Source organism: Corvus cornix, chromosome 4 (assembly GCF_000738735.6).
Source record: "Corvus cornix cornix isolate S_Up_H32 chromosome 4, ASM73873v5, whole genome shotgun sequence".
In the NCBI taxonomy this organism is placed as follows: domain Eukaryota; kingdom Metazoa; phylum Chordata; class Aves; order Passeriformes; family Corvidae; genus Corvus; species Corvus cornix.
In genome coordinates this window covers 21,024,902-21,049,806 of record NC_046334.1, presented here as the reverse complement: position 1 = coordinate 21,049,806, position 24,905 = coordinate 21,024,902, and the positions used below count along the sequence as shown (strand labels likewise).

Genomic DNA, 24,905 nt, shown 5'->3' with positions numbered 1-24,905 from the left:
ATCCACAGCCTGACTGTACACCTGAAATAAGCCAGACTGACCAGAAATGCAATACCAGAGGACTGTAATTTTGAAAACGATATAGGGGTTGAGAGAAGGGGAAGGAAGAAATTAATTTCTGCATGCTTTAAAAAAGAAAAACAGTAAGATATAATCTATACCAGTAAGTCCCTACAGCTTTCCCCATACTGGGGAATTTTAGGGTAATGAGAAAGATTTTTACCTCAAAGCAGAAGCAGTATGACAAGAATTACAGTCTCAAAACACTTTATACCTAACATGCTGTTTCTTCACTTTGCTTTATAATTACCTGCAAAAAGTAACTGAAAATGAGACACACATTTTGCTCCACTGAATATCAGACTTTTACACTCATTTCAATGCAAACAAGGAGATGGCCAAAAAAATGAGCTTCAGAAACTGTCTAACATTGGAATAAGATTGCATTTTTGTTAACCATGCCACCCTGGTGTGAGCTGACCTTCAAAAGAGCTTGTGTGGTTTGAAGCTGTCTTCCCATCCAGGGTGTGGTACAGCCCAGAAGCCACAGATATCAACCATTAGTTGCTCAGTACCACGGTGCATGAAACATTCGAAGGAATAACCTTAGATTTTTTTCTGTAGGCAACACACATTATATACTCAGTGTTGGTTTAGACCTTCCATGGTTATGAAACAGAAGGTAATTCTCGTGTGTTCTATCAAACCTGGGCTAATAAATTTTTAATATTATTCTTGTAATATTGTAATATTAGAATTAATATTATTTATGTATTATGTGCTTTCAAGACTGCTTGAGGACATGAATGGAGAACAGGTCAAGCAGCCCCTCATGAAGTCCTTAACAGATGAAGAAGGGCTTGTAACTGATAATTGCCAAAAGGTATTAGTTATTTTGTTCATGAAGTTATTTCTCTACATGCTCTGCAGAGCAGGCACCATTTGATGAACACCACAGACAGGAGCAATGTAGCCCATCCTCATCTAACTTCTCATTGCAAGGTTAGTATTGATTTTCTTTGAGCACTTTCCAGTCAGCTCACAGCCACACACCTGGTGCACAGACCACCTCCCTGCTTCACAAAGAAGAAAGGTTCTTAGTTGCTGCTTTTTTTTTCCCCACACACAGGAGAAAATACACAGGTGACTTATTTTCAAATGGAGGAAGAAGGCACTCCAACAGACACAGGACCGAGATAACAGCATTAATGGATTATGAGCTGTCTCATGGCCATGTTACACTCTAAGACTTGTCTGGCCTCTAAGTCAGCCACACAGTGTTGTGTGTTTCTATTCAGAGCCATGTAAAGGATAGGTTTTCTTTATACCTGCTGTTTTTGTTGTGTCAAATGCAGCTATTGAGGCATGAAACATAGCAGACGTCATGGTTGGTTTGCACAAGTTGTCTAAAAGATACTAAAACTCCAACTGAGGTATTCCAGATGGCACACAATATAATGATCTAAAGGTCCACACCCCTCTTTGACACTTTTCAGCTATTTACAGTATTTACAGATGGAGCAAGATAGAAAATTACGTGTACCAACAAGATGGATGAATTCCTAGTTCTATTTAATATTCCAGGCTCCATGTTAAGTGGCCTCTAAGCTATCCCTGAATGCCAAGATGCACGGAGAAACAAGGAATAAGTCTGCTTGACCTGAACTGGAAAGAACTTTAAAACCTCTATGTACAGTCTGCATAAGAATATTAGGGGAAAAAAATACAATAAAATTCTTCATGCAAATTGCCATCTGGGCCAGGAAGCTGAGCACAATACTGTTTTCATCATCTTTAATGATGCACAGTTTAGTTCATGAGGAGGGGGGAAGGAAATGGGACCAACCTTTGACCAGTATGACAGCAGCATAAGTAATCCCTTATTGCATTATGAAATGATTCATACACGGGGACCTGTTACATTACTGGCCTGTTAACAGTATCACAGCTCCTTACTTTGACTTTTTTTCATTTTGTTTTACATCAGACAAGCCTATTGCTGTCATTTGTAAAGAACAGAATAGCTGCTACAGTTTTAATATCAAACACAGGAAAAAAATACACAGCAGCTGTTCATATTTTCTAGGAAGTCTGTTACAGTAATGATGTCATGGAAAAAGGCTGGAATCTATTAAAATGGATCAGACAGGCAGGCCATTCAAAGCCTTCAAACAATACACATATACAAGCTGCACTATATACCTTACATTAAAATAAAAACAGGCAAATAGTGGAGTTCTTTAAAAATATTGAGATCAGGCAATTAAGGTAATTTCATAGATTTACTTCAATAAATTCAGTTTACTACTGAAACCACCCAATAAAGCAAAATACAAAAGCTACAATCAGCTCACTGTCAATTAAGTTCACTTTCACCTATAAAAGCATTTAAACCTATTTTTAAATCACTGGCTCAAGCTACATAGGAACAAAGAAGCTCTCCCAGCAAAAGAGCAGCAGTGGATAGTTTGAAAACTAGTGATCCAATTTACCTTGTGTTTTTCCAGACTCCACTAAGTCAACTATAATATGACACCAAATTTTGAATATTCTGGGTTACTCTGATGATGGAAAGGGAATATATTACAGACAAAGCATTATAAATCTGAGATCAAGTTAAAAAGACATTCTTAAATTTTTTCCATTTCAAACCATCAAAAAGATTTTGTACTTGCTAATTATAAAACACCAGGTACAAAAAACCAAAATCAATGAAAATACATCAAGACTCAAAAAATTAATGAAACTACAAATTGGTTTAAAGTGGCAATTCCATCAAGTCATCTGAAGAAATCTGTTTGATGACAGCCCTAGTCAGTTTTGCATAAGTAAGCTATACTGCTCTCAGGATACTCCACATTCAGCTACATTCAACATTATTACTACAGCTATCTCTAAAAAAAAAAAAACAAAACCAAAACAAAAAATTAAAACTTACTATCAGAACTCCAGTCCAAAATTCAAACTTCTAAGCAGAATTAAAACCCCCAGAAAACAATGACCCAAACTTCACAGACACTTGATGCTGAGGCCATTAAACACCTCCTGCTGCAAATGGGTATGTATGAACAAATTTGGGTTCACGTAAGTTGAGCTGCCAGACCTTATCCCCACTATCCTGCTCACATTTCCAGTCCCAGTAAAAGGGGGAGGTGATGCATGCACTAAAAGCAGTAGGTTTGGCACGCAAGTGGCTCTGTGCCCTTCACTAAAGGCTCAAAGGATTTGAGCTAGGGTACGATAAAATGAGTCTGAATGCCTTATCTTAGGCACCCCACAGTGTTCATAAATTTTTACTTTAAGCTGTTATTGGATATAATAAAATAGCATTAACATTTCAGATGAAGATTCAGAGCAGCTTATAAACTATTCAGTGATTAATGTTCTTGTCTCATGTTTTCAATTTTCATTACTAGTGGAGGTCATATGTTATGATGTCAGTTTGAATCTACATTTCCATTTTGAGCTAATTTAATTTAAATTATGATTCTAAGGCATATGGTAAAAACGGCTTAAAAGTTCTATACTGACTAAATTTACTCACTCTGCTAACAGGATAGATTTCACATTCTGGTGCCACTTATTCATCAAACAAACACAATTTGGGTGGATGGTCCCAGACAGTAAAGATGCCACAGGTTGTATGTGCAGGAGCAGAACTCATCTATACCAAGATTTAACAGCACCATTGCCAACCTTGAGTGCAGGGGTTTGCAAGACTCGGACAATAATAGGAAATTAATCAAATCCCCAGAGCATGACGTAAATTGAATCTGCCAAAAGGATTCAGAAGGAGGAAGAACAGAAGTCTTAGAAGAGATCTGAGCTGGAGGAAGGCTCGGGGCATATTTTCTTTAGGAGCTAGTGGGATGGAGATGTTTCATGGGGCCTCTCACTAGTAAGACACTCACCCCTTTATTCTGCCATGCTCATCAGACTGGACAATTCCTCACCAAGTTGAAAGAGAAGTTTTATGAAACAGCTGAGATCAGAGGACAGTAGATTGCCAGTGGAGGCACTGCTCTGCTCTCCTCTGCCCATCCCACCCTCCTTGTATTTCCCTTGGACTATCACTGCCCTTCTCATGACCCTGTCTGTGACACCAGCTTACAAAGCTAAACCACTTGAGAGTTACCTTGGTCTTCTTTCTCTCTGGTCCCTGCTTCCCAAAAGAAATAGGTTTCAGGTGGCTTTGTGCTCCCTAAGACAACTCACTACAAGCCTAAGTAAGAGACAGCTCAATAATCTGAGTGGTTTCAAGCCCAGGGTATAGAGCAACAATTTTCTGCATATTGCCATATCCTTTTCTCAGGTGCATTGGTTCCATGGGAAACATTAACAAAAAATTATTTCAGATTAAGTTATTAGGTTTGATGTTACGGCTTATTGTTATTTCTTACCATAGAAGAAATATGCATGGAGTAACAACAACTAATTTAAAGTCCTTCTCAAAGCAAAACCAAGCTTAAATGGGTTTTTCAGGTATGCAATGCATGAAGCACCAGAATTATTATTGCTTTTTTTCTATCATTTATTACCAATTTTTTTCCAGTAATAAATGGTAGTGCAGGTACACAAATTGGATATTTCTATACAGCCTTTGAATTACAACAATTTCTTATATTGGTAAAGCGGTGGCAGAAACAACCACAACAACTCACTGGAGCTACTTCAAACATCACATGAAGAAGGGCATTCACAATTTACATAGTCCCTAAAACTTCAAAGCTCAATTTGAATTGGTCAAGTGTTAAAAAATTACTGCTAAAAGAGTGGACAATCTTCCGTAGCATTTTACAGCCAGATGCCTCTAGTGCAGCACATGCCAGATCAAATGTTTTGTATTACACAAATACAATTCCAAAAACAAGGAATAGTACAAGAATTACATGCAGAAAGCATGGACCCACTCATGGGGTTTTTCTGTGTTTAATTTACTAAGGCAATTTTTTTCCCCCAAAATGATTGAACTGACTAGGAACATCATGTAAGATGTCCAAGGTACCCCCTTCCTCCAGGGAGGCATTTAAGCACAGAGTAAATCCAAAACCCTTCAAAAGGTCTTTAGTGTGAAGCAATAAAGCCATTTACATCTATGCAGATATACAACCAAAAGTGATGTATACATCCACACAATTACATTGGTTCTGTTATTATCTTTGTACTCATTTCAGATTCAGGCAGATAAATAACTAACTTGGATACTGTAGAAGCAGGAACAGCATTTGCTATCGTGTAGTTAAATATGGTAAATAGATGACTAATCCTACAATGTTTCAACAAAACAACATTAAAAAGAAGTCCTTTGTTAAAGGAAATATTTCTAAACTCATCTTAAAACATTCTTGAACAGATAATAATAAAAAGATTCATTTTCTACAAGAATGGGAGGACAACGCTTTGGGACAGAACGCAGAAAATTAATAGCATTTTAACGGTCCTAAGAATACTTATATACCATGTTCCTATATAAATTAAGATTAATATAGAAAAGATTATGCTTAATTAATTTGTTTAGTTTATAATGTTTGGAAGACAACACAGCTTTTTATTTTTTTAATACCTCCATGCAACTTACTGGCATTTTAATGTTAGCACATCCATTTTTATAAGAAAAGGCTACAACTTTATTTTAAACTTAACAGGCATTCATTCTTTTTCCTTTCAAAATCTAGGTATAAGTAACAAAGCACCAGAGTCTTATAAATTTTCTAACACCAAATGCAAATTAAGTCGTGAAATTGCTTTAGGAAAAGTTCCAGGAATGTAAACCCAAAGGAACTTCAACCCAATTTCTCAACTTCAGGCTCTTTATGACACTGAGGCAAGGTAAGAGAATATGGTTCAGTCAGGAAGCGCTATCTGTGTATGGAAAAATGTTTAATTCTCCAGTTTCAACAACTTCCGGTATTGTGTTTATAAGCTCTAAGATGAAATAGATGTATACAAAAGGAAGAAATTGAAAGGATGGCAAGGGCTCTGTAGGTTAAACAGCTCACAAAGTTTTCATCAGTGGTCCGGAAAAGTGGATTGACCGTTCGTAACTTAAAGGACATACTCATATATTTTTTAAGCATCTATCAAATATTCCTCTCTCCTTTACTTGGGATCAAGTGAACTGCTTACCTGCATTGTATCAGTTTGCATTAGAAGCAAAAAAAATGCACAATTCCCCTCCCCCCCCCCCCCATAATGTGATAAGGTATCACTGCTCACATTTTGGTTTTATATTAGCTCTGACTATAAGGCTTTACAACACCATCCCCACCAAAGTGAATTTCCCATTATGAACAGAGTAATTATTTAATCTTTCAACAATCCTCCTGAAAAGACTCAAATCCTTTTTCCTTAAGCACAAGGCAGGAGTTTTAACAGATTGTTTAAACAAAGAGCTGCTGATTTTTTTGCTCAGCAGATCTACTTCTTGTTTACCGCAGGGGAGACATCAGTCAATGAATGACAACTTAACTTGCTGGGCACGCAATTATTTAGCGATAACCCCAAGGGGACTAGGGACATTTCCTGAACAAGAGTTTAGGTCTCTCAGTGCTTATCTGAAAATATGAGACAGACAATGACAAGCAGCCTGCACCAGAGTCATGCTGCCAACACCTGGTGTCAGTGTCCCCATTACTTCCAGCCACTTTCTCAACTGGCTCCCATTTTTCTGTCAGAAGACAATTCTTCACAAATCCCTTCTTGATAGACATCCTAGGTACTAAGCAGTCAAAATACTAACATCATTCAAACTTGAGAAAGACATCTGTCTTTCTCAAATATCCTGCTTACTACAGCTTGTATCACTGTGAGCACCTCAAATGATTTTTCTTCAGCTTTTCAAAGTGTAGTTCATGAAGAGTAAACAATTCTGTGTTTACTTTATGATGGTGCTTATTAATAACAATGGTCTTTATAAAAAGAAAATTACTTAACTCAGTTCTTACCTATAGAACTCTTAATTTTCAAAAGTATTCTTGTCTCACAGTTTAAGTAAGATGGTATAATCTGCAACAGAGCAGAAAAATAAATCAATTACATATGATATTGTATATTTAACATAAGTTTTAGAATTCAGTCACACTTGAGCAAACTGACAGATGAAATTCTAACTATTTTCATGGTGTGGCACATACTTTATGGGGCACATACCAAGCAGCAATTGTACAATATTGCATATTCATATTAATAAAGAATGCCTTTTTCCGTTCTCAGTGTTCCTGCTCAGACATGAGATGTTAGAGGTTTTATCTACCTCCACGCATTACTCATAACACTCATGCTGTAGTTAGATAGATTAAATAGTTAAGGTCCTGCTGACACTGTATTTCTTGTCACTAAACACCCCAATCAATTGAATTAGGTGCTTTAGGAAGAGGTGCATGACTGGGCCAAGATGCACTCAACTCCCATTAACTTCTAATGGGCTCTTCAGTAAAAACATGCAAAAAAACCCCCATACTCCCTAAAAGTATGCATCTGATTACATCCCAGTGAACACTCAGGGAAGCCTAATTATAAATTAACACCCTGAACTGCAGCTAAACTAAACACTATGAGCCTGAGTTTCTACTGACCAAAAAAGGCTCCCTGTCCAAAAAGCGGCAGCCACACTGCAAAACCATTCCAGTCAAGACAGCCCACACTTGTATGCGCCATCTCTCACTGAGGGCAGAAGCTATGGGCTCTAACCTTTCATACAAGTTGCTGAAAATACCGCTACGTAACACAGCCAGTTAAATCTACTGTTCTTTCATCTGCATCTAGTGCCAGACTTGGGCCAAGTTTTTCATTTATTGTTCACTGAGGGCTCTTTGCTGACTTGATTTTACAGAGAGACTGACAGTCAGACCAAGAAGCTTTGTTTAAGAAACAGTCTAAGTGAACATCTGCAGAACTCAGATAATTTTTTCTTTCCGAGTGTGGGGTTTGGTTTTGTTGTTTTGTTTTTGTTCTTCAACTAACCTACCTAGGGTCAGCATGAGCTGCCTGTGTTCTAGGAGAATTTGCTGGCATAACCATCATGAAGAAATTATGCCTACCCTACCTAAACAGCACAGCCCTGAGCCAAAAGCCAGCAGAAGAGAACAGCAGCAACACTATTTCACTGCTCAAATATCTGAAGGCCCCGGTGTTGAGCCTTTGTTCTCTGTGCTGGTTCTCCAAGCTGGACAGGCAACCACAAGCCTCAAATTACACTTCATTGATCCAGGGAAACTGAGGTGGTGTTCAGTTTCAGGTCTGCAACGTGCACGTTGACCTGCCTGTTTGTTGGCCTAAACAATGAGATTTCAGGAAATGAGGAGCTTGCACTTTGTCCGAGTCTCATTTTCGGAGAGGGGGATCTCTGTCTCAGAGGCCTAGGTTGGTATGGGAGGAAAGCATAACATCTGGACCCAGGCACTTGCCCTGCATTCCTTCACTGAGCAAGTTTCTGCTTCTAATTCAACACGACCAAAATCAAACACAAACCTAGAAATGGGAGGTGGTCTCAACTAGCTCCAATTCCTTTAGCACAATGTTTTTGTTACCTCTGGTAAAACTGGAAGATGTTTGTAGGAAGGAGACAGGGGGATTACAACAGTTTGTTCAGTAATGTTTTACAAACACACATTCCCACATTTCGAAGATTTCGTACAGTCCATCAATACAAAACCAAAACCTAACCATTTGCAATAAAAAAATATATCGTTTATATGGAAATTTGAAAAATTCATGTAACACTATATTAATAAGATCCACAGCAATGAAGTGCCAGAAGTTAAATGTAGAAATAACCTATATGACAAAAAGAAAAAAAAAAATTCTTCAGTATCCTCTAGAAAATAACTAAAATTTTCCATGCAAACTTTCCATTAATCTAAATGACAGATAAAGTTGCTCAAATGTGCAATTCAAGAATTCCAATATGAGACTCAAGCAAAGACTCTGGCATGGAAAACAATTCCACAAAGATGCTTATAAATGACATAGCTTAACCCCCCTCACCCAATGCCCAAAAAACCCCATACAATAGGAATAAATGACACACGAGACATTTTTGAGGAACAATGTTCACTTCTCTCCTGAAAGTAAGAAAAACTATCTCATTGTGTTCATGTATGGGAAACAAAAGTTTCAGTTATTTGCTTGCAGCCATACAAGAATTATAATCTGGTGTCTAAATCAGCTGCAGTGCTTTTGTATTAGTTTATCTTCCTTTTAAAGTTTCTCTAACTTTAAAGTACTGTTGGACTGAAGCCTTGCCTTATATGCCTCCAAGCAACATTTTATTATTTATTCTGGCTAATTGATTTGCTCAATTCCTCATCCACATTCAGAAGGCACCTTCTGTTTGGAAAGAAAATCTAGTACTTCTGGACTTCAAGGTTGCCACCAGAGCCAAGTGAAGGATTTTTTCTTTTTTTTTTAAACAGGCTGACATTCACAACACACTTTTTTGTGTGATTTTGTTTGTTGTTAGTTTTAACAAAGACCTTGGCAGCTTTACTCTTTGTTTTGCTTTCATTTAACCTTAAATAAAAAGATTTATGAAATTCATGTTCATATCCCAGCAGCAACTTCTCAGCAATTTCAAGCTATTTTTATTCAACAACATCTGAAAAAATGCCTATGTGGCACGAGTTTCTGCAGTGCTCCACTGCAAGAAACCAGGATCCTGAAAAGGCCAAAAAGGACAACATTTCATCACATTAATTTACTTATTGTCTATCCCAAACACAGAGGGGAACTCTCCACCATAAAAACCAGTGTTACCAGCTCAGTTCAGAATTTTTTCTTGCTCAGGGAGTAGCTGAGGTAACTTATTGCAGAGATCCAGCTGTACATCCTGCTAGTAATAGATGGACTGTGCAGAACAGGTTCCCTTTTCTGTTCCTAGGTACCAGATAGCCTTTTATTGTACAATAATGTCTTAGCTTAGCTTTAACTTGTACTTCACAGCACAAGAAAGAGAGACAGTAGAAAACAGAACAAATAGAAACCCAGCTGAGACGTGGTTTCTTTTACAGCTCCTTCAAAACTAGCAACACGAAATATAAAGTTTCACCCTCTTATCTAGAATATGTAAATGCTTCAGATTCTGATCTCAGGCTGACTTCCACCAACAAGAGCACTGTGGCTGCCTGGGGAGCTGCTGCTGTCCATCTGCTTTACCCTGATACAAGATTGCAATCAGATCTGGGTAATCTCACCTCCGAGTTTGCCACACACATAAATTAAGGGATCACACGCAATAGTGCTTGTGCTAACTGAAATAAAATTTATGAGCAAAAAAATATTTGTAGCCTTTTCCCTTCCACCCACTAACGTGAAAACAGTGATTTATCTACATAAATGAAAGAGGAATTTCTTTATATTTGCTCTTTCCAGAGGAACACCCATGCAGTATGTTTACCCACATGCCTATGGAAAATAGAACAAATATACCCATAGTATATTATATATACACTATATAAAATACCAGAGAATTTTAATAGCTAATAAGCTATTAAAATGCAGAGAATATATTTTCTACTGTTCAAATACCACAAATATATGCACCTAACACTACAGAATCAAAGAACAGTTTGAGTAAGAAGAGACCTTTTAAAGGTCATTTAGTCCAACCTCCCTGCATTAAAAGCTTCATAGCAGTCACATAAATATGCACTGCCTAAAAATCACTTCGGTAGGTTTATACATGTTACTATTTGTGAGATGCCTGTGTACATCCTCCTGGATGACAGAAGGATTTAAAAAAGCGGCCACTAGAAAATGCATGAATAGTGTGATGTGCCAAGTCACTGCTTGCTGGTAGCCCCTGCACTATTCCTCACACTTACAACCACAAGTCACTGGTATACTGGGTATGCTGGCAGGGAGCTCTGCTCTTTTCACTCAAATCAAGGAAGTCCCAGTGGAAAGAACAATTCAGTATTCCAGCAACTCAACATGGAGTGCTGACTTTGAATAAACTTTAACAAGGTGTTCACGGCTGAGAAATAACAGCAGGGGATCCCTGAAAGTTTCAGACTAATTGGCAGATGCTTTTCCATGTCAGAAAAAAAAATAAAAATGCAAAACCTGACCCTTGTTGTTCGGAATACGTAACAAGTCACATTACAGAACTCCAAAGCTGCATCTCAACCATGAAACCTCAAAACATGATATGCTAAACACATGCAACACAAAAAGCATGAAAAAAAAGACAGAACTGCTAGACGTGCGCTTGAATAGCACATACCAGCTTATGTTCACAACTCCGAGCCACTACAAACATCAGCTCATCCACATGTACCCAACTCAGGTGCATTTCCTATGTCCTCTACCACGAAACACAAAAGAAATAAGTATTACATGTGGAACCAATCTTTCCATTCAGTTTACAGAATCAGTTTACAGAATCTCTCATCTCTCTTTCTGGAAGTCAGATTTACAGCACAGAATGTGGCAAAAGACAGCAAATGACAAGTCGGCGGAAGCAAGAGACACCTCCCATGTGGGTTCCTGTTTTAAAGGACATATAACTGAGGGACTCAGGTCTATAGCAGATTTACTGTATTTGACGACTGCAGGAGTGTAGTTCTTAACTAGACAACAGTCAACCAGTTGGACCAGCAGCATGTTCTTACTTTTCAGTGTCTTAGAGAAGGCTGACTACAAGCAAACAGTTTTTGTGAAGTTGATGTGTTTATTAGCCACCAAACTAAATGGAGGATTAGAATGGTCTTTGTTAAATGTCAGCTGAGACAATGAAGGCCACCACTGAAAGACCAGTGTGAACATATGTTACACTTCTGCTGTCTCTGACAGATGTGCTGGCAAAATTCTGCAGTTCGGGGCCACCCGGTGCCATCTGGTTACATTTGTAGTAGGAACCATCAGGGTTTTGGAGCAAATCACTCATGGGGACAAAAATGCAACAGCCCCCAATTCATAGCCAGAATTCCCTAACTTGGGAAGTCACTTTGCTTGCCCAGAGCACAGCCACTGTGTAAGCTTTGTAAGAGGGGCAAGGAGCCTTTCAGGCCCTTCCAGCTGCATAGTAAGGATGTTCCTCAGGTGACAAAGAACTGACTTGGTTCCGTGTGCGTCTCCTGCATTAAACTTGCACAGAGGAGCAAACCCAGTAGGGAAACCAGGGGAAAGAGGGCAGCAGGGAAAGGAACAGTTTAGTTGCTCCCTGCAAAAGAGAGGCAGATTTTCAGACTGGCTGCAAAGCCAAGCTTCATATTACAAGTGAGAGAACAGCTTCCTGTTGTTTGATCTGCCCACTTTAGTAAAAGAGCACTTGCTAAATGTGGCATCAAAGGCATTCTAATTGTCATCATTGCTTCCACCTGTCCCCTGAAATACAACTCCAAATACCATCTAAAAACCTCAGCCTCAGAGTGGCAATGGCGTGTGCTTGTCTAATGCTACGACATGAGCAGTCTCGGTCACATCTTGAGGATTATTCTGCATTAGACACTGCTCTGACGTAGAAGTAAAAGGTTGGCACTCTGTCCCCTAAGTAATACATTTGCTCTCTATGACCTATCAAGATCAGCTGTTCAAACTTCCTATTCAAAGAGGAATTTTCACAAGACTATTTTTGAGGAGCTAGGTTTTGTTTTTAACAGAGTAACATAAGCTCTTTATAGGAAATTAGTGTCTATAATCATTGCTGCTCCTACTGAATAAAATCAGACCAGTAAGTGAACAGCCAAGCAAACAAAACAATGCAGTTAAAGTGAAACTGACTGGAAAATCATAATACAGCCATATCATCATAAAACTTTTACCAACTGTTCAAATAACTTATAAAGTTAATTACTCTAAAAGTTAAATAGAAATACACTAATGTATCCAATTGCGTAAGTTTTTGCTTCCATAAATCTCCATCTCTAGTAAAGCCCATAAATTACCTGCATCATTAAACCTCAGCAAACCTGGCAGTGAACATAAAATTTGAGTGCTTACACATCAAAAATCATGACAAAAAACACCCCAAAACAATCTGAAACAGTCTACATAACCTGTTTCAAACAAACTTCTTAATCTGAAAATAGGCAGGATCACACTTACTTGAAAATGCCTGGATCTTTATATTCTGACTAAATCCAGAAGAACACACTCCAGTTTCTCAAGCCTGGCAACCAAGAGACCCACAGGGCAGCCTGGGAAAACTGGTGGAGCTGCTTTGCTTGCAGGGATTTTGCAGGGGACCAAACTGCGTGTGAACTGCCAGCTAAACTCTGAGTGGGCAGCACATCACGCAGTACAGGGAAGGTGACTAATTGGTAGAGGACATGAGAGCCTTTCAAGGAGAGGGAAAATTCATGGCAGATGAACATCTCTTCTGCTCCCTTATTCCACTCTGCTCTGCTCTTTCACATTAATGGAAAATATCAAACTAACAAGGCAGTGCAATATATCACAAGGAAATTGTAACACACATTTCCCTGTCAAAATAAGGCCGCGTTTTATTTTTGTGATACACCACAGCAATAACACATTAGTCAACATGCAAAACCCTAACAATAATAATTCAAAAATAACACAAGCCACGTGTTGGCTGGTGTTCCCTGTAGTCTTTGTGTAAAAAAAGTTGGAAAACACGTCAACATGACAGAGCTGCAAGATTTCAGGCTCCAGCCATATTCATACACAGACTTCACAAGAACCTGGAGCCAACGGTTTTGCAATCCAACCATGGAGCAGCTTTTTACGCCCTCCTCTCCGGGCTCTTGCCTGAACATAACAATCTTGAAAAACGTGGCTACTGACACCCTGCTTTATGACTCACTGAAGTGTTTTGAGCCTGGGAAGTCACATCTGGAAGCATGCTATGACATGCTCTTCTGCTCTAGAGAACAAGCAGTAACCAAAAGCAGAGAGACCATTATGGACCAGTTTTTGATGGGCAAACTACTCAAAACACAGCATTGGGTCTGAATCAAACCATGGAGTCCTGCCTGGCTTTTCCCACTTTTTTCCATTTGAAAAGATCCACATGCATTCCAGCCCTATTCTTAAGTTCACTCCTTCCCATTCAATGCTGACTTTTATGTTCTATATTTTCCCCCCTCCAAGTATTAACCACAGCAATGCAAAGTAGAAAATTCTTATAAAATAGAAATACAAACTTGCAGATTGTGAGCATCAAACAACTGAACATTTCCTTCCTTCTTTGCTAATTACACTGCAAAGAATTTACCTTGGCAGAGTCTTCAAAACTCTACTATTAATTTTCAAATATTCTTTAGTGATGAAGCTTGTTTAGATCTAGAATTGTTTCTACTTGACTTCTCCTGTCTCCTTGAAGCTTTGCATCTTCAGACCTAAGTTAAACAGAGCACCAAACTTCTCATTTAGGAAGTTTCTCTCATACATTTCTTACTTGCACAGAATCTCTAAGGTGTCTTTCTTCCTTTAAAAAAAGCAAGACGATGTTGTTGTTATATTAAAAACTTACCTAATGTTCATTTCTTCAGTGCTCTAATCTTTAAATGAGGTTTACTAAGGAGATGAATTTTAGCTCTGTGTTTCTTGAGGGGAAAAAAATAATGTGTATTTGTATGTCATTCAGTCCTATTTCCCTATTTTAACACTTAGCCTCCTGAACAAAAATACATATTTTTCAGTCCCCATCACTGCTAGAAAACCCCAAGCTATGCTGTGCATTAAGTGCCTGATTCATCAGTCGTTGGTATATCCTTTCACCACTTTTAAAATTATTACGCAATAAGATGCTGAGGTTTTACACACTTGTTTTCCCCATGCACTGAAATAACTTACACAGAAAAACAGGCCAAGCTGCACTATGTGTCAGTATGTGCCTCTTAAAAGGTTTCTTCTAAGTGGCAATATTTGAGCAGGACACCCTTGCCCTTATATCCACCTTAAAAGGAGCTGGATTTGTCCTAAGGCTACAAGAGGTCACTCTACAATTCAACAGCATCCTGCAAGTGCCTGGGACAAAACTTGGGATACAGATTGTCTCTGCAGGCAGGCACAGTGGAATTAAGGCTGCTGCCTTCGAGCACCCTGCCTCTGAGCTGCCATCACCTGCTACAGGCTGCAGCATCTACCTGGGTCTTTAAAATAACAGCAAAAATGTTCTGAGCATGTTATTCCAAATCTAATGATCCAGGAGTACTAATGGGTTTAGGAGATGCCTTCAGCAGCGCTCATATAGAAGCCAATGTGTAGACAATGAGTGTCAGATTTCCCCACAAAAATATTTAGATTCATGGCTTTTTAGCAACTTTGCAAAACTGAAAGCAAGAAAAAATAATTTTCTGCCAGGGTTCCTGAAAGAAACAGAAAATACCTTGATGATTAAGCTTTTGTTTTCATTTTTAGGGCCCACATGGAAGTCCTTTGCACAGGCACTGAGCGGGTACAAAGGGGGATTAGACATTGGCATTAGATTAGAACCCATTTTTCCTTCGAAGGAGGCACATCTGGAACAAGGGCTTGCAGCACTTCACAGAGATCCCTGCTTTATTCAGGAAGGAAGTCATGTCTAATTAAACTAGACAGAACAGATTCTTCATCATTTCAGCTGGAAAAGCCAGCAAGGCAGCTCCGCTAGCACAGGGACAGCCAACTGCGGCTTCCCAGCTTGCCAGCAGCCTGTAAAGCTGCTACTGGGGGGCCTTGGCATTGTATTCAAAGCCACTTTTAAAAGCCAATATGGTAAGCTGTGCAAGATATGATGTGCAGGGAGTCCCATAAAATCCTTTAATGAAAACAGCAGGCTTGTGTTGGAAAAAGTTTCAAGGAGCCGTGTACACCAGTACAAAGATTTAAACTCCCATAAGACACCAGGGCCCGAGTGCACAGGCTCCAGTAGCCCCAGACCTCACTACAAGGTTTTGGGAAGTTTTCTATAAGAAAGTTTGCATCACTGAGTCACAGTTCATAGAGCAAATATTGATATGATGATGACAGAGCACTTTTCTCCCCCGCTGCTCTGCTGTGTTAAACCATCAGAGGCAAGGTGAGATGGTTAGCCAGCTAAAAGCCAGCAGACAGGCCTGCCTAGCAAGCTGCCTGTGCTAAGTGTGCAACATGAATCTAACAGGGACACACGCCTGCTGCTGGGACAGTACCAGTTAATGTCCCTGGGATGAGTTATTCTTAGATAAAGCACTATCAATTTCAACTCCCTCTAGGTGGAAGGCAGTCTGAGGCTGTCTTGAGGAGGTGCATAACACCGAAGGTCTATCTCTTCTTTCTTCCACTATGTACAAATGCAATGACCCTTCTTTTTAAGCAAAATCTTTGCAGATTTCTGCCAGCGTTGCCTGCAGTGCCAAGTAATTGCCATTCCCAAAGAGAGGGAAGGCAGGACCCCCATTCTGAAGAGCATTTCAGAGGTGTGAATGGGGATGAATCCAGCAGCTCTGCCTATCAAGCACCTCTGACTCTCGCTTTTCTCCTGTGCTCCTGGACCCCAGTGATGTGGGGTGCAGCTGCTCTGCCATACAGGGATGTGCTGGCCAGCTACACTAGATAATCGGGATACCAGCCTGGAACACAGGCTACAGGACCACAGGCTACAGGACCACAGGGAACATCAAGGCACTTCTGCTTCAAGGAGCCTCATTAGAAAACAGGATATGTAGGCCTCTGCTTATGACACTTTACCTACCACATCATCCAAAACTCCCTTATAAAACACATCAACACAGCTTTACTGGTAGAATGTGACTGTCACCAGAATATACGTTTTGCCTGTTTACTGAAGTTCTTCCCAGCTCCTCCAAATTCCTCAAAGTCACCGCAACCACTGTAAGAAAACACAGCAGTGGCTCTAAGTGGTTCAAAGAGAAGAAGATCACCTGGAAGAAGTCCTTACATGCTGGATCTGGAAAACCCCTGGTCTTTCACATCTAAATAGCAACAACACTTGAGGCATTCTAAGGGATGACCTTAAAAATTGCAAGCACCAACTCAGACTATGGACCACTCACAGCTGTACATTACATCTTCATTTCTAAAAATTATATGAAATCTGGACCATCAAAAACACTGCTTGAACTGAAGTATTTTTGATATTCATGTACAGTAATTGCATCTCACTCCTGATTTGAAGGATTAAAAGCACTAATGTGGTCGTTAGGGGATTTCATCTGTTTAAAGCCAGAAACACTCAGAATCCAGGGATGGGGTGAAGGATGAGGAAAAAGTAATACAATCACCTTTGCTTGGTGCTTGTTTTGTGCATAAGGATTAACACATTTCCCAGTTTTCTACCCAAACTACAATTTCACACTGGCGCAAAAAAAAAAAAAAAAAAAGCCTTTGGAAAACAGTGAATGACTTCTTCATGACTAAGTATCTGGTTTATAGTTGAAAAAACAGGAAATACATTCTCCTGATCAGCCCTTTTACCTACTGCCAAAAAAATGAGAGTGCAGCTTTACAACCAAAGCAAGCTGTTATCTACTCCTTTTATAATTCACTCCAAACCCCTACATTAATGCAATACTGCAAATGAGCAATACTGCAAATGCAGAAGAACCTAAAAAAGCAAATGATGAGTCCCTCTGGCCTGTGCACACATCCTACAGATTTCCTATTGTGGACCATTCTTACAATAATTTTTCCCAGAACGATTTAATCTTACTAAAACCCAAAACTAAATCCTATATAAAACCACACATACACTAAGTAGGAAATATCATCTCTTCCTAGCAAATTCTCTAAGAAAATGTACTTTTAAAACTTCTGGTGGCATGCAGTATCATTCAGCTCATACCCTTTCTACTTACAAAATTCAAGGTTATCATATATTCCAGCTATTTTAAGCATGTTCTCATTTTTCAAAATCCTTTTTTTTTTTCCTTCCAACATAAAATATCCATTTGTCCTGGAGAACAGCTCTCGCACCTTACTTAATGCACAGTCACTACACAGATGGCATATGTATGTGTAATTAATGAAAAAAAAATCTACATATCAAATCTATTGCATATACACCAAATAAGTGCACAGTTCATCAACACAAAGTAAATGCACAATATTTAGAGTGCTTCAGATTCACTGCCCAGGTACAAGCCATATGGTCAGCCCTACAAAAACTTGACTCATTAGACACCAGCTATCAAACATGGATGCTTGCCATGCAACTGGAACAAGCATTTTATCAGAATTGGTAAGAGATAAAGGCCATGGAATCTTTAACACTCTTAAGTGACAGATGATTGATCCAGTTCCATGTTCTCTGCCAAGCAGGGAGGAATTCCCCAGAGAAGGGAGACATTCATATACATGCAAGGAACACTTTCATTCTGACTTGAAGCAGGCAAGATCAAAAGAACATTCAAAATCTATAATTTGGAGGAACAGAAATTAGAAATTTTCCCAGGTCTGAAAAATACAAGAAGTGTTTTAATGAAAATACAGCACAATAGTTAATGTATTGTGACAAGGCAGAAAACACTCACTTCCTAAGACAGGGCACCTGAACAAACATTTATTATCCCGACCCAAGAACAACCAAAGAGTTCCAAAGTTTATATGCTAATGTACCTTACTTCAAAGATTTCCTTAAGCTACATCAGAAGGCAAAATTTCTATGCCTAGAATTTTAGCACTGAAGAAAAGGGGGCTGACAAACTGTCATGCTGTCAAAAGGAAAACACACTGAGAAGTGTTCAAATATGCAAAACCTTTATTTTTCTTGAAATCAACTATTGCCATTTTCTGTAATTGCAAAACCTGTACCCACATGAACTTTGTTCCCATGTGACCTGGTAAAAATTTCTGTTTCCTAAGATACTCCTTGATAGCCACTGCTCCCCCTTCTAAATTACTCTGTGTTACCGGGTGCTTGCAAATCAGGAATTTGATCTGCTGGCACCTGGCAAAAGAGAGACACAGCTGAAGCCTTACAGAGAAAAGGTCCTGTGGCAACATGGTTTACTGGCAGAGGGCTTGGGTCACCTGCTAGGACTGTCAGAAGGTCACATGAAAGAGGATTTTAAAAGTGAACAGAATAAAATGAGAGAATCAATTTCACTAAATACACCAGCTTCTGTAGGACTGCTATCGGTGTGGAAAGTCAGCATGTTTGGGGAAAAGGAGTGTGCAAATTGGAGAGAAGCTCAGTTGGCTGTGGAAGGGAGGAAGGGTGTTTCATGGTAGTTACAGCTTCTTCCTTCCCCCAACTGACCAAGATGCAAATGACCAGGAGGACAAACAGGCTGGGATGTAGGGGTCTGATTTCATTCCCATGCAGGAAACACAGGGACAAGTGTTAGACATCCAGGGCAGGGACACCAAACACTCTTGATTCTCTTGATTTCTGTGTGGGGCTTAGACGAGTTACAGCAAGTCTAAAAATAGTGAAGCTAAAGATAAGAAAAAGAACATGCTTAGTAATGCTACACTCTTTTTCAAGGGGATTGGGCACAGTGGTTATCAACATTACAAGATAGACATGATCTAACAACAACATTAAGGCATTAAATTTCTAACTCATAGGTTACACAAAGACAGAAGCGGCCTTTCTCATCACACACTGATAGACTTGCACACTGTACCAGAAAATCAAGAGAATACATTGCTACCACAGGAAAATGAGGTACCACTTGGTCACTTCTCACTGGGAATAGCTTGGCACTGACAGAACGTGGCATAACACTGATCCAGGAAATATTTTCAGGGGATTCAGCTGATACAGAAGCAATCAACAGTTCTTACATTAATGCCAGACATTATGGATTTATGTGAAACAGATTTAGGGAAACAAAGCTGGTTTCATCCTCTGATGAGCACAGCCAATCTATCAGATTAAATAAGGGTTTACAAATTGAGAACATCAATATTTGTGTGCCATTTCACTTTGCACTATCCAAAATTCTGATCAAAAAAGTTGATACTAAAAAGACCTAATAAGCACCATTCAAAAGACTGGATGATTTCAGACTCATCACCAATGTAGATCCAGGCTCTATCAGTAACATCTGTATCAAGTGACCCTCTGCACAGCACTGCTGACATCAAAATCAACTTAGAAATTTGTGTTCCACCTTTAAATGACACCTTAAAGTCAGAGAGAACACAACAAAAATTTATAGTAAGCAACTGAAAGTCCAATTTATTTAACTTAGAGAAGTTCTAGAAACAGATTTCATTGCAGTTCCCAAGTGCCTCCTTTGGAAGAAAACACCAATCTTATTTCAGCTGATGAAGGTATAAAAAAACCCCTCAGCTATGGACAGATGTTCCAGAAAGGATGACTATTCATTGGTCTAAATTACCAAGGCCAGGAACGTTGAATTCTTCAACTCTTGATATCAAGAGATAAAGTATCAAAAACCTTCCCAGAATACATATAATGGCAAAGTGCAAATTTGCAATAATCACATAAAATTTATTGTCTTAATACAGGGTAAGTGCAAGAAATGTGATGGCCTGTGACATGAAGGAGAATCAAACAACTTTTTCAACAAACTCTTCTGTCTTACTTTCTTTGATTGTACAAATGACACAAAAGAAAAAAAGAAGGAAAAAACCCAATGGTCTTGAAGGTAAAAGGTAAGAACTTTAGGCAACAGCTCTATTTTTAACCTTTACAAAAGAAAGCTAACGTTAACGTTGCCTCAACAGTGAAAAGGTTTTACTTATACTAATAAACGAGGAAAATGCACACCATTCTTCTCTTTCATTTACAGCAATGTCTGAAATACTTACCAGCTGCTTGACTTGCTGTTGCTGATCGGAGGAGAATGAACTAGATGTGCTCGGTACAGTACAACATGAAACTGAAAACATTATCCTACTTGAATGTCAAGTTTGCTTTGGTAGCACATGAGTGATATGAAGCCAGGGGAAAGGGAAAAAAGTCAGCCACAACAGAAATCCCCAAGACACTTAGGGAAAAAACAACAGCTAAAATGAGCAATTGATCTCAGGGAAGATATCCAAGTCAAATTTAATCATATGCCCAGCAAAAGCAAGCAAGTCTCAGGCAAAGTGGATTACCTTTGCAAATGAGCAAGCACTGAAATGAGAGTTTACTCAATTCCTTTACCTACTCACAATTATACAGCTTGTGGAAATACAGCTTGGAAAGGAGCAGTATTGATAAGAAAAAAAACACAGCAGGGGAAGACCTTAAAACCAGACAGGAAGACAGGTGGCAGTGTAAACTGGTAGAAAGGCCAGTACTGGATAGGAAAAGATCAGAAATAAAATATTGCATGGCTCAAAAAGTTTAGCTGTAGAAACAAGTTGTTCAACCAGATTAAGTAGGAAGGTCAGAGCAGAATTACTAGGGCACTTCACTGCCTTCCCTTCGATCAAAACCACACAGGGCTTGTCAAAGTTTGTACAATGCCTTTTGGATCACATACAGGATAAACAGCTTGCCAGGCAAGTGTCTCAATAAAACAAATCTTGCTGTGCTTCTGTTTGTTCAACAGCACCGCCTGCATCAGGTGCTGGAAATGCTCTCAGAAATTCCAGAAAAATTTAATCTTCCAGGACAAGAGTAACACCCTCATCACTAACCACTGAAACAAATCACACCAAAAAACAAGCAAAACGGCCAAAAAATACAGAAAAGCTGTAGTGTCAATGAAGCCACACTTAAATGTGGGACCTTTGCCCTGCACAAAGTAAAATGCCAAATGCCTTCCAGCTGGTGTGATGCAGACATAATCTACTACTAACTCTGATACAGCTAGTAATGAAGAGAGTCTATAAGGAATAAAAACATGAAGAATGAGAAAACTATTTCTGAAAACCAAATAAACTCAGATGAGCTGGTATCCCAGTGCTGGAGGAAAACGTTGCCTGGGCAGGTATCTTGAAAAATGGTTTTGATTTTGAATAACTTGAGTGGCCCACAACTACGTCACTTCAGTCCTTCATGTCATAACCTTTACTGAGCAAGCAATATATAGCCATTTCTTCATGGTCCACTTTTACCTCTGTATATGACAGTTCACTACACATGAGGAGCTTGTAATTACTATCAGCATCTGACCTGATTCACTGAAGAGCAAAATTACTGCGTTTGTGAAAATACCATCTTTATACATACACTAGCCTTTTTAGCAGATGGAATATTTCTTTTCACTTCCTGAATTCAGTAATAACCCGCTTTTTTTTTTTTTTTACACAGACTACTTTGCAGTCTTAAAGGTTCACACAGAACCCAGACAATATGTTTCTTTATAGACATACTCAAAGTTTTCTGTATGAACTTGGTTAACAGTCTGCATAAAGTGTCATATAATAACAGTACTTTGGCCAGAACTGGCAGCAGGACAATGTCATGCTGGAAGAGAATCAATCTAAGGAAAACCAGGGGAAAAAAAATCATGGTGTGCATTGATGATAAATTCAGAACACACATGAAACTGGCACTGAAGATCTCAAGCAAAAGTTCTGATTTATGGTTACAATCCACCAAATAACATCTCAATTAGCTCTAGGATAGCCCAAGCATCACATACCTGAAAGGCAGCTGTGCTTGTCCTTTATCATCTCATAAAAAAAAAGTTCCAACCTAGAAACTCATTCACTGGTTGTCTCAATGTGCTCTGTGTCCAGGTTTGTTCACTCACTGTCACTGCAGCTCACACAAACTGAGCCTTACAAAAGCCACCTTGTCCACTCTGTCAGTGTTGCTCCATCAGATGAGCACACAAGGGAACTGACGTTCAGCTTAGCTGCACTACAGGATTTCCCTGGTCCAAAACTTCAAGTAATGTTTTTGCGCTTTGGCATAGATCATAAGAAACAATACACATCCAAATCTAAAATCTCCTGTGAGAAAACACTAAAGATGAAGAAATGCTTTATAAAAAGCATTTTTGTATTATTGAATTATTATTGAATTCATGGTACTGACAAAACTCTGGAAAATTGCACTCCTTGATAGTGCTCTCAAGTTTCAGCAATGTACAAAGAATTCATTTTCGCCTTCTAATCTTGTGGATTAAATATGCTTGAAAAAAAAAACTGGAGCAGAAAAGAGACCCCTCACTTTATAATTTACATATTAAAGAGGACTTCCTGCCCTGAGCAACTGCTTCCTAAATATTGTTTTAACAAAATTCGTCATTTTAAATGCTTAGGTTATGATGTTTGCATCAAAATAAATGGTTCCCAGTGCAAAAGCTGCCATACTTACGAAATATGGGGACAGATGTTTCTATAGGAAAATAAAATATTATGGAAATCTGAAAACAATGAAAAAATTACAGCCACCACAAGTGAATACCAAGAAATCTGCAAAGTCTGTTTTCTGTGGACAAGTCTTCCTGCTATTACTAAACTTTTTGCACCTTTATTCTGTAAAGACTAAATGATCCAGAAAAACCTGAATAAAATACTATTCATTCTTAATTTCTGAGAAAAAAAGAAAAAGTCAAGATTTCTTTTTTCTTATTTTTAAAATTAGCTACAAGTGGAAAGCACTATAAAAAAAAAGAAGCCAGGTTTTCTGCTTATCTGCAAGTAGTGAAATCTCTATACACTTTCGACATATATTATAAATATATTCTTCTGGCATGCTGCTCAGCAAAGACTTAACCAATGTAATTGTTCTAGATGTCAAGAGATTTAAAGGCATAGAGTTCCTCCCAAAATGTGCTCAGCATTTGGCAGAACTGTACTCTACTAATGCCTTTGAATTTATTTATCCATTGAATCCTTCAGAAGGTAGCAGAAATTATCCAGTTTTAGGGAACACAGTCCATTTGATTTAGGTTCCAAAGGCCAAATTCTGGGCTGTAAGACAAGGGCAGGTGAAAGCCATGCTGCTAAAATTACCTTCCCTTAAGCAAATATACTGAATGAATACCAGTGAAGTCCAGGGAAATGAAAGCACAGGGAAGAAGTAGCACAAAAGTGGCAAAACAGTTCTTGTAGTAACACCAGCAAAAAAAGAAATACCAGCACTAGTTGACCTTGCTAATAATACACAGAATACAACTCACTGTCCTTTTACATTTAATTTTACTGCAGTCCAAGTGTTTAGTACGTTCTTCAAAGACAATCATTGCTCACAAAAAACATAAGAAAAGAGATTTAGATGCTTTGCTGTTCACAAGCCACTTTTGACTTAATATGCTTACCAAGATACATGAATAAAAGACAAATTCTAGCACAAAATCAATTTATTCTAACAAGTTCTCCAAGTGGAAATAATGTCTGACCTTGTTCTTGGGTTTAGCTTCTTAATTAATACTACCTCTAGGGAGACAATAATAGTCTAAGTCCTGCAACATTAATTGTGATGTGCTAAGCATATAAGATTATCTTTTAGAGTTGTATAACATCTGCTCATTGATGCAACTATCCATGAAATTATTTCTTCATTAAATGAGTACCCTTCTCAAAAAAAGACAGCCCACAATGCTGAAGAAGTCTTGCTCTTACTACAACATCTGTTAAAAAACTGCTCCTCCTTGAAAACAAAAAAAACCTCTTTGGAACAGAGGGGTCTCAGAACCACTGCATTTTTAGCATCTGTCACCTCACATGAAGCACTCCTACAAGCACCACACTTCCCAATGAAATAATTGTTTAAAAATGAAGAAGATTCCAAGTAAATTTTTGCCTGTACATAACCAATTAAATAGTGTTAACAGAGAAGAGGTTAAATTCTAACATAAATTCCTTTTTTAAATCCAAATTTGGGAGTGGGAGAGAGTCAAGGTAGTTGGTAAAAATGCTACAACCATATCCTAATTGTCCTAAGTTAAAAACAGCTGTCTGCCACCCAAGACCCGTTAAGGAAAGCTGGTGCAGTACCAGCCGTGTTAACTACTTGCAAATATTGTCCCTACACACCTTCCTCACAGACCTTTCCAGATGAGAAGTCTCGTGCCCAATTTGTATCCATAGGATCAGATAACACACCAAGGCAGAAAGAAAAGCGCCTGAAGTGTTTGAAATCATGTACCTGCTCCAGCACA

At 38.7% G+C, this 24,905-nt stretch overlaps 1 protein-coding gene across 1 annotated transcript in view; it reads right to left on the bottom strand.

Annotated features, from left to right (window-relative positions):
• Positions 1 to 24,905, bottom strand: part of BMPR1B (bone morphogenetic protein receptor type 1B) — a 234,428-nt gene that overhangs the window by 137,186 nt on the left and 72,337 nt on the right. The window contains exon 3 of the mRNA XM_039551566.1: positions 6,945 to 7,005. The gene's annotated coding sequence lies outside the window, so the exon portion shown is untranslated. The remainder of the gene's footprint in view (positions 1 to 6,944; positions 7,006 to 24,905) is intronic.